General features: G+C 36.5%; 1 pseudogene; it reads right to left on the bottom strand.

Moving 5' to 3' along the window:
- Window positions 1-3,722: 3,722 nt before the first annotated feature.
- LOC117812686 overlaps window positions 3,723-11,506 on the bottom strand; it is a 59,287-nt pseudogene continuing 51,503 nt past the window's right edge.

The following is an 11,506-nucleotide window of genomic DNA, read 5'->3' as shown; positions in this document are numbered from 1 at the left end:
GAACGGGGAGAATTCCTGCCTGTTAGAACAACACATGTGTATTAACTAAATGTTTTGTTAACATTCTACAAAAACCAGATGAACCTGCTGAAACCTGCTAGAACATGTCTTAGCTCACCTGTTCTCTCTAGGGAAGCACCGGTTGTGGGCCCTGGGGAGGGGGCCTCCGTGTCACTAACCGGAGGTGTTGGTGGATCTTTTTCCAAGATTTGCTCAGGCACCAAATCTTTGAGGGTAATGTGTGGTGGAATCACCTGGTGTCTTTTACATGCACTGAGAGGTGATGAGATACTCTGAGAAATAAAGTAGCGGAACATGTTTTTTTATAAGAATTGAAAGGATGAAATGTAGAGACAAATCAAAAGACTAAAATGAATAGCATCTAAGTCTAAAAATGCAGCTATCGTGGCTGTAGACTCATTTTGGTAGGTATGCACATTTTAAAAAATCAAGAAATAAATACATAAGTTAGTTTTATTAACTCACCTTTTTGACCTTTTTCAGCGTATTCACCCATTGACTAAAAGTGGAGAAAAAAAATGACAGTTATGTTCTGCTGTAGAGGCCCTACATTAAGCAAAACATCTAAAGTATTTCAGGTCAGACCAGTGAAATGACAGGTTGCAGGAAAGGAATGTTAAGTAGTTGTGTCTCTAGTCATCACCTTTCTGCTTAACAGTGGATCTACTAGCACTTGTCAAACTGGCAGTGTGAGATGTCCAAAAGAGAAGGCAGGTACAGGTAAGCAGGAATGGAAATCTAAAGTCAGTGGAATTAAAATCTAGGGCAGAATTTAATCTTGTCAAATGTAAAAATAGGCAAACATTTATTAAAATGATATACAGGTCGGCCAATTTGGGAATACACTTTCTATCTTTGGGTCATTTTGCTGAGAGTTTGAAAAAGATTGGTACAACAACGTATTAGCTCAGTACAAATGGAAAACCAAAGTAACACCACCTTCAAGTCTCGCCAACATGTTTCATCTTTAAATATCTCTTTTGTTAATTCAGTAGAGAAACAGATTTTTTGGGAAAAAAGAGTTACAGTGTTACTGTGCCGGTCTCTTTTTTGACTGGTACCAGTGACTAAACCACAACGCACTCCTGTTAGCATTTATGCTCTTTAGTGTAGTTCTGCAGAGCTGTCTCCCTGTTTTAACTCCTCAACAACCTTAAAAGAATATAAATCTTCCTGTAAAATAAAAAAAGAAGAACAACAGCTGGAACTATTCCTCAAAGTCACCAGTAGTAAGCTACATGATATGGCACTACAAACACTGGAGAAATGCCCCTCCAAAAACAAGAAAAAATACCTACGTTTACCTTGAAATAAGCAAAAATAAATCTGCCAATAGAACAAGTGAAAATTTGCTTGGCAAGGTTTCTGAAAATAAGACTGTGATTTTAAAATTATCAGGGAAAACTTAAGTCATATTTTCCGAGTATTTTAAAGCTTAGTGTCTCAGAATAAGCCAGGAATGCTAACAATTCGTATTTTTTCACTCAAAAATAGATTTTTGCACTCATACATTTCATGTCAACTATATATTCACCTTAATTTGAGTTGTATTATAGCAGCACTTCTCTAGGTTTAAGACCATCTTGTACTTGAAATAAGATTACAAAGTTAATAATTGAGCACTTTGAGATATAATGTCTTCTCATAGTGAGCTGGATATACTAATATTCAGTCATGTTTTTTAGGATAAGCCAGCTATGCTCAAAAGTAGGTGTGTCATTGTGTGCATGTAGTTGAGGATGTATATTTTTATCTGATTTAGAAGAAACAGTGCCTGAAAACTGTAACCCACCCTTAAAAAAAAACAACTTTCCTTTCTTTCTTTGTTTTCTCAATGGAGCTGTTTTCTGATAGATTCTCCAATAAAATGCATTTACTTAAATCAAGTAAAGGGTTTGTCTTAAATCAGATTATCCATCTTCTACAAATAAGATCTCAGCTTGAAAAATGTATAAAATGTAAAACAAACCTTGTTTCTTCTAAATTACAACTCAAAACAAGATCATTTCAGATTGTTTGACTTAACAAGATATTTAAGATGCATTGTCTTAAAACAAGTACCTCTATCTTGCTCAAATGTTACTTGTTAAGTACATTTATCTTAAATCAAGTGGGATAAGACCTTTTGACTAAAAGTGAGACAATTTCACTAGGTAAGATTTTGAGTTTTTGCAGTGAAGAATTGAATAGGGAACCAGACCTGCACTCTGCAGTGGTTTCAGTCATCAGCAGCAGGTATTTATTCTGGGGGAGGATCAGAGCAAAGCAGCAGTCTCTGCTTCCACCAGAGGGTAATTTAGGCAGGTCAAGGATCTCCTTGCCTTCCACAATCGACTCACAACCGCCCTGCAGCTGAACCAGCTGGTCAGGGGGAGACGAGGCATCATGACACACCAGAAGGCTGCCCTCAGCTGTCAGGAGCAGAAACCTCTTTCTCCACTGTTGAATATAAAACCACCTGGAAGAGAGGAACAGGTTGGGAAAATACACACATGAAAAACATTTTTAATCATAACTCGACACCATAGCTTATTGAGAATATTTAGCATGGTCACGGTGATCCTGATAGCAATGGGAGCAGTGTACAGCTGGATTAAAGCATGAACACTGTCATTCCATCATCCCACAAGATTAGAGGCGGTCAGGTGGTTGGAGGATCAAGGGGATGTGGATGTAGGGCTCAACCAATCAGGATGTTACCACATTCACACGCACATCTGGATTTGATCAGGCGATAAACATACAGTGAAAACACATGGAAAAAAAGTGCATTATTAAAGCACATAGCATTATAACAGTGCTGGTGACAAAAGACGTCAACTGGTGTAGTCTGGATTACTAATCTTTTTATTTCATATTTCAGCTACTGCTTGATATTATGATTTTTAAGGGCTTTCTACCAAGCTGTTTTTGTGGCTATTACATTGATGTTTTTTAATTAAAATAAAATTAGATATAAAAAACAAAATAATTCGATAAATTGGCCGACACATAAGGCAGATAAAGTAAAAGAACATTTTAAAAGAAATGTAAAGAATAAAATTGTTCTATATTACAGAATCACACATTGTCCACATTTCAGTGCTTGCTATTTCAACAATTTTATAACATATTTTAGTTATTTAAAAAAAAAAAAACTGAATGATTTTGGGAAAGTACTGAAACAGAATATATTTCTTACCCCAATGATAACTTGTGATTATTCATCATCATTGACCCTTTATGTTGTGGAGTCTAATGAAAATTCTACATTATCCTTTTTAAAACAAGAGAAATATAAACAAATCCAGCATTTACAAAAGAAGGGGGACAGGCGTAGTATGGATACTGACCTCTGCATTGCTATCCTACAGCCTGTTGTAAGCCAGTCATAAGAGAGACGGTCAGTGGTGCTCTAAATGCTCCCCCAGCTTTAACAATGAGTGTTCAGTGAAGAAGAGGATCCCCTTACCGTACATCCTGAGCACCCCATGGTGGATCCCCGAGACGTTCATGTTATGCAGCCCTGCCGTGCAAGCTCGGAGCGAATGTTTGACGACAGGATGAAGAGCACATGAGACTCAATGTGAGTTTTAATGCTCAGGCTTAATCCCCGTTCAGCTGGGAAGGTCCACATAGCAACAGTTCCAACAGCTTGGTATGCAAACAGGCTGTGATGAGACGTTTCACACAAACTGATGCTACGTGAAGAATTACTGCACAAAGAAAAATGATTCAACTGCTTTTAAATATATTATGCTTTAATTTCAAAGTTTTACAAACAGAGAATTAAAAAGTAAGATTAAATCGGTCTCACTAAACCTCTGGGACTTATTCCCTCTCTTCAAATCCAGATGGTACACAAAACAACTGTTGAGCCATCTTTTTCCATTATGTAACAACTTCATCACAGGTTATCACTGTGGCTCTAAATTCTTTACACAAGTATTCACCTATCAAACACTTTCCATTGCATTCAAGTGCCTTATCTTCTGTATATCAGCTCATCAAGATCTGCCTAAATTGGCCAGACAAAAGTATTAAATAATATTAAAACAACATGATGTTTTTAAAGAAATAAATTGTGAATACTTCAGAATTGTTGAAACATATCACAAATTCAAATGTACATCATCACTGATCAGGAACATTTCACATACAGAGTGATGCCAATGAGCATCAGGTAAAATCAGCATATCATGAAAGAAAGCTTCACACAGGATTCTTTTATCATTACAGAATGACACTTTCAAAAACAATAAATAGAATAATTTAAAACCAAGTATATATGTTACATGATCTGAAGAAAGGTAAAAAAGAAATCCTATTTGAGGCGTATAAATCTGCTGAAGTCAAAGTGACAACCTCATTCTGGTGCTGTGTGTTAGTTAAGGTAAGGTGTACATGTAAAGGCACTTCATTGTTCTTCATTAGACAGGTGTTTCTACTGTATGAAATACACTTCTCATTATTGGACAACAAAAGAAACTCATAAATAGAAACCCAAACTTTCCTTAAATTTGGGAAAGAGGCAACACATTAAAAAAAAAATCTTACATTATGTTAAATAAATTGCCACAGTATTAGTTGGAACTGGCCATGATGTTTCTTTCCTTGAAACTTTAAATTCTGTATTTTCAGTTCCAATTTCCAGTTTTTTTGTGAACTGTCAGGAATGATGATCACAGACAGAAATAAAGTTGTTATTTCCCCTCAATATGTGTACAAGACTTGTTAGGTTATGAAAGTTGATCCTCATATTGTTTTCTGAAACAGTCTCCAGCAGGGAAGAAGTCCCAGGAACGCTCCTGGTACATCTTCCAGACATACGACTCCTACAACAGATGATACAAGATTTCAAACAAGGACATTACAGTCAGTGGAAATCCAATTTAAGTAAAATGAATAAATATATGAATGAATGATTAAATAAATAAAGTCAGACTGACTTGTCCAGTATGCTCTGTCTCATCTTTGTTGATAAGGTACATTAGGAAGAACCTGAAAAGGATCAGTATGTTAACATGTGTCATTTATAAATAATAATCTGTGTCAAACAGATGAGAAAGAAGAAAGAAACTTACTTTATTAATTCAATTTTTCAACTCGGTCATATTTTATTGGTCATGCTTCACACACAGTTTGGTGTATATACATACAATTTTATGCACAAATAAGCAGTGGACATGCAGGGAGATCTGTCAGAGTGAGGATGCTACCATCAACCAGCACACCCCGAGCAGTTGGGGGTTTGGTGCCTTTCTCAAGGGCACCTCGGCAAGTGAACCAGCACCTCTCCGGCCACCAGTCCACTTGACAAACTTCGTCCATGCTGGATCTCGAAGCGACGGCCCTCCAATTGCCAAGCCAAGCCCCTATGGACTGAGCTACTGCCGCCCCCAAAGCCCAGCTCCCCATTTGAAGCCCTTACCAGGACTTGAACCCCACACATTCAGACTCTAAGGCACCTTTCTATCGGTCACGCTACTGAGCTGCCTAATAATAGGTGTACTCACATGTAGTTGGCCAGGTTGTGTTCATCAAAAGTGTGCGTCTCAAAGCCGTGCGGCGTTGTGTCAAAGTAGTCACTTCCAATCCCACATATGAAGCACTTGGTCTGCACGAAAAAAAGAAGCAATGAGTACTGAAGCACAGTTGAGCATATATTAAGTACTGGTGTTACTTTGAGTATTATTTTGTACCTCCATGTCTTCTTTGACCTGCTCTTGTTGGTCTCTGAGCTCTCCAAAGGCATCAATGATCAGACCTGCAGTAACATTAAGATTAGTGGGGTTCATACGATTTTCAGACTTACCTTAAGATCACCAAACCCTTTTAAAAACTTGTTTATTCACTAGAGTCTTTTACCCAAAGAATATGATATAACACTTGATAAATGTCCTCCCATTTGGCATTGTCTTTACCCCAATCTCAAAACCCATTGGTTATCGTCCTACAATGTATTCCTCTGCGAATCTAGCCACCAGGTACTGTTAAAGGATCAAATCAAAATCAAAATCAAAATTGTCTGTCAAGTTAAATTCTGGCTCTAGAGTTGACTGTCAGCTATGGGGCGCCATTTGTAAAGTTGTGCACACTGAAAATAACAGCTACATTTCTCCACATGTAGCTCCAAAACGTCATAAAGATGTAGAGTGAATTTTAAAAGTCTTATTTTTTTTATCACATTTAGAGGAATATTTGTGATCTTCTTCACATTTAATTTTGTTGTGAAAAATATATTAAGTTAAAATCATCGTTAAATCCAAATGCTAAATATAAATATAAATTTTAAATATAAATATAAATGTTCAACGATAAATCTAAATGTTCAACAGTAAATCTAAATGTTAAATGGTAAATCTAAATGTTAAATCTAAATATTAAATATAAATATAAATGTTAAATATAAATATTAAATATAAATATAAATGTTAAATATAAATAAAAAATTTAAATATAAATCTAAGTGTTCAACGATAAATCTAAATGTTCAACAGTAAATCTAAATGTTAGATATAAATATTAAATATTAAATACAAATGTTGAATATAAAGATAAATGTTAAATATAAATCTACTTATTAAATATAAATATAATTGTTAAATATAAATATAAATATTAAATATAAATGTTAAATATAAATATAAATGTTAAATATAAATATAAATATTACATATAAATATAAATTATAAATATAAATGTTAAATATAAATGTTAAATGTTGCTCTGCAATCCTAAATATTTAGATTTATATTTAACATTTAGATTTACCGTTGAACATTTAGATTTAGATTTAACATTTAAATTTATTTTCAGCATTTGGATTTGAACAATGATTTCAACTTAATATATTTTTCACAAGAAAATTAAATGTGAAGAAGATCACAAATATTCCTTTAAATGTGGTAAAAAAAGTGACTTTTAAAAATTCACTCTACAGTGTTATGACGTTTTGGAGCTAAGTGTGGAGAAATGTTGATGTTATTTTCAGTGTGCACAACTTTACAAACGACGCCCCACAGTCAGCTGCATAGACAGATTCATAAATCGTCAGTTTACAGTCAATAGGTCGTCATTACAGGGGATTGTGTTTTGTCTGCTTTTGCTCTTCAGACTGATTGCTCTCCCTGTGTAAACCCAAGCCTGCTGCTACGTGATTGGTTAATACCATTTGGACTCATCCCACCAAAGTCTGGTCCTGTGTGCACAGATTCTACTTTTTTTTTTATGTAAAATATGTTTAGAGATAATCTTTACCTTGAATGATGGCCAGCAGAATAACAATCACGAAGAAGAAGAATGTGATGTCAAAGACCACTCGGTAAAGCTCATATTCATCTCCAGCGGGATCCTCGATCTCATCTCCTATGCCTCCACCAGCACGCACACCCACATACATGTGGAACAGGTAACACTGAAAAAGACAAGAGAAGGTGAAACATCTGGGAAGTAGTGCAGTCACTAATGTCCCACATGTTTTAACACACAGTAACTTACGGTCATCATGTCATCACATTTCATATCTGGTTCATCTTCATCCTCACTCTTGTTGTAAAACTTGCGGAAGAAATTGAAGGCGACCACGGTGTAAAGGTACACCACCACAGCCAACAAGCCCACCGTCATCATGAGCTAGCACAAAAAGAGAGGACTCAGAGTTAGTACAATCAGACCGAAGCACAAATCATGATATTGAGTTTTCCTGCACTTGCCTGTTTGCCGTTATGTGTGACTGAGGACAGGATGGTGCGCAAGGTCTTAACACCCATGGCGATGTCCAGCAAGTGGCAGGCGTAGAAGAAGTTGTTGTAATGCCCGAGCAGAGACATTATTGTGTACCAGCAAAGATAAAGGAAAGTCTGAAAAGAGAACATAAAGAAGGTCATTTTGTCTCAAGGTGTGTAGTATATTGGCATATTGTGCAGTTTACAAGTAAACATGGGTTTGCTTACCCCGTCTGTGAAAATAACACCAAATTTCCAGATCTGGTACTTGATGTCAATGGCGGTCACCCTAAAACCAACAACATATATTGGTTTTCATTTTTGTATCATTAATTACAATCCTAAAGACCAATATCAACATTGCACATCTTTGTTGGCTTAACATGAACTTTACCATGCAAACACAGAGTTGTCTGGCTCCTCCTGCTTCTTGTCATGTTGTTGACTCACATCCAGGGAGGCCAAATCCACACCCAAAAGTTCAGCGATTCTTTCTCTGCCATAAATATCTCCATACTTATCAAGAACCTGGACACAGACACGATATTAAACATGAACATTCTCTAAAGAGTCCAGATTTGAAACCACGAAAATCGACCTCAACTCACCTTTCTTTTGACAAACTTATCCCAGTAGTTGTTTGGGAAAGAGCTGTGACAGAGAGGGAAATTATTTCATTAAGAAGGAAGTTAACCCGGTGCTATTTAGAATAGTTCGTACAAACTTAATCTCATCACTGTATCAGTTATCTACGGTGGCCCTGAAGGACAAAACAAATTTACAAAAGATGAAACACTTTTACAAAGTTAGGAGAGAAATGTACATTTTGGAAAACATTTTTACATTTTATAAAACAAAATTACATCAGCAAAACACTTTGAGCAAGGCCAAAACAAATTTACATTTAAGAAGACAAACTTACAAAAAATGAAACACTTTTACAAAGTTGGAGACAATTTTACAAACGACTGAGCACTTTTACTATTTCTGAAACAAATTAACATTTCATTTTTACGGAAAGGGAATGTACCAAATACCGGAAGTGATCCGGAAGTGATCAAGTGAGGGGTCATTTAGTTTGTTTTGATGGAGAGAAACCAAACGGAGGTGGACATGGTTTACATATTTGGACATTCTCGGGTCTCAGAGAGAGGTGTCAGACCTCAGATGAAAAAGCATCATATCTCTGCAAAACCTTCATCATGTGTCAGAATTCAGATGAAACAGTCTCAGAGCACATAGCCTCAGGCTGGACGAAGTCAGGCTAAAAGAAGTCAGACTTAACGGTAAAAGTGTTCTGTCGTTTGTAAAATTGTCTCCAACTTTGTAAAGGTGTTTCATCTTCTGTAAATTTGTTTTCTTAAATGTAAATTTGTTTTGTCCTTGGTAAAAGTGTTTTTTTTGATTTTGTAATTTTGTTTTATAAAATGTAAAAATGTTTTCCAAAATGTAAAATTGTCACCAACTTTGTAAAAGTGTTTCATCTTTTGTAAATTTGTTTTGTCCTTCAGGGCCACCGCAGTTATCTCTATTAGGACACCAATATTTCCACGTACGGTGTATTCAGGACCAGTCGATCCCACTGGCCTTTTATGTCATCATCCTCAGGCTGCTCGGTGATGTAGAGGCCGTCAAACTCCAACTTTCTTGCAAGTTCTTTCTCTCTTTTAAAGATCACCAGAGGAATCTGGAAACAAAGTTACAATGGTCGCTGTTTAACTTTAAACTTTCACCCTCATCAGCTGTTTTTTATATGTTCCCATCATACCTTCAGACAGTTGTAGCCAATGATACAGATGAAAGAGATGACTGTGTGTAGGGCAGCGACGAAGGCCAACGTGGGCTGCATGTATCCAGTGCTTTCCTCTAAATAGAAATAAAGTGGAACATCTTCCTCATCCTCTTCACCTCCTTCATCCATCCCAGACCCCTCGGCCTCTTCAGCAGAGCCTTCAAACAACCCAGAGCCTTCAAAGAAACCACTTCCCTCTGAAAAACCAGATCCTTCCATGTCGTCACCGTCAGGTGGAGTGTCAGACACCTGAACAGAAAAAAAATGTAGACACAAGAAAGCTTGGTACGGTACGGCTCTTTTGTTTGAAGACGTAAACAGATAGAATTAAGTACAAATAAAATATTGGATTCATTCAACATTCAAATACAAAACTCTCTGTTTACCTTGTAAAACAGCAGAATGAAGTTCAGGGCGAATGCGAGGAACAGCGCCAAAAAGCGCAAGTTGTAGAAGTTTCTGGAGAGGTAGTTCTACAAAACAGGACATTTTCTGCTGATAAGTAAGTGTTTAAGTACAGATTGACAATGAAATATGTGAGAAAATCAATTCTGTAACAAATAAAGTTTTTCACCATGCATTTATTTCTTTGGGTTTCCAGCTCAGACCAGATTTGGAAACCGCCTCGCCTTTCCGGCTTGGTTTTCTTCTTCTTTTTTCTACCTTCGGCTCTGCTGGCGGTTCCTCCTCTTTGCTCGGTGAGTCTTTTTCTGCTTTCTCTCCAGTCTCAGCTCTGTTATAAAGAAACAGGGGTTTATTTAATATCTGTCTTAAATCAACAACATGAACCATTCATGTTGTTCCAGGATGCCACAGCTGCAGACGTGCAAGCCCATGATTTGCTCTGCCTTTCTTGGTATGTCTATTATCTCCATATCCCCTACTTTAAGAACCAATTTTAATATTGTGTAGTTAACTGTACTGTCCAGTTATTTTGCTGGCACATAAAATAGCACCATTCTAAAATATTTGAGTAAAATAGTCTTACATATAGAAAATATTTAAGGTCTAGCGGTGGTCTGTTATCTTGAACCATGACAGAGGACTTTGGGGCAAAAAATTATATAAATAAAAAAACAGATCAAGACTCTTACTCTGCTTTTTCAGGCTCAGGGGGAGGTTCTTCGACAGGGACAGGTTCAGGCGGTTTCTGGCTTGCATCAGCTTCTTCTGGTTGCTGTGACAAAAAAAAGTCAGCACACAATACACCCAACAACATGTCAACTTCCCTTTTTATTCAGTTTTATTTAAGTCCTTAAGGCAAGAAATGACCACTTTCTCTGTCTCATTTTTTGAGGAGCTGTTGATCAACAACGGCATCAGACTTTTTTAAAAGTCTGACGGTCGATAAGAGATCAATTTAAAACTGGGTTCCTTTTGCTCAAAATTCACTAAACCACGTGGCAGAAATGACACCGTCTGCAGAAACCGTAGCCTAGCATGTGTTCCATTTCTCCCTGCAGTTTCTCATTGCAGGGGCCGAGCTGAGCAGCATCTGTAGTGGCCCCTACAATTACTAGTGATTTAAAACTCATACAACCCCACTTAAAAAAATAACCCCATCAAACAAAGATAAGTGAAAGATTAACATTTCAGTTATATTGACATTTTGGAAAACTTAAAATATTCTGTTGAAATCTTTAGGGAGCTATTTCTTTGTTTAAGTTTTCATTTAACTTTATAAGACATGCTGCTGAGCCTGGGAGCTCCCTGCACTTTTTCTTAGACTTTTAAAACAAAGATGTCTATTGTCTAAGATAAAAAAAACCTTTAACATGTTGCAAATCTGAAAATCTGTTTAATAAACATATGCTTAAAGACATTTAAACAAAGTTAAGTGTTGGAGTTTGTTTTATTCAAAATGTTGACGCCTATATTTTCCCTTTCACTGCAAATGAATATCGGCTCCAAATATGGGTTGTTGACCTCCTTGACTACTAATAATCGGTATTGGTATCGGCCCTGAAAAAAACATATTGGTCTATCT

The sequence above is a fragment of the Notolabrus celidotus genome, chromosome 5 (assembly GCF_009762535.1).
Source record: "Notolabrus celidotus isolate fNotCel1 chromosome 5, fNotCel1.pri, whole genome shotgun sequence".
Taxonomy (NCBI): Eukaryota; Metazoa; Chordata; class Actinopteri; order Labriformes; family Labridae; genus Notolabrus; species Notolabrus celidotus.
This window is presented reverse-complemented; position numbering and strand designations above follow the sequence as displayed.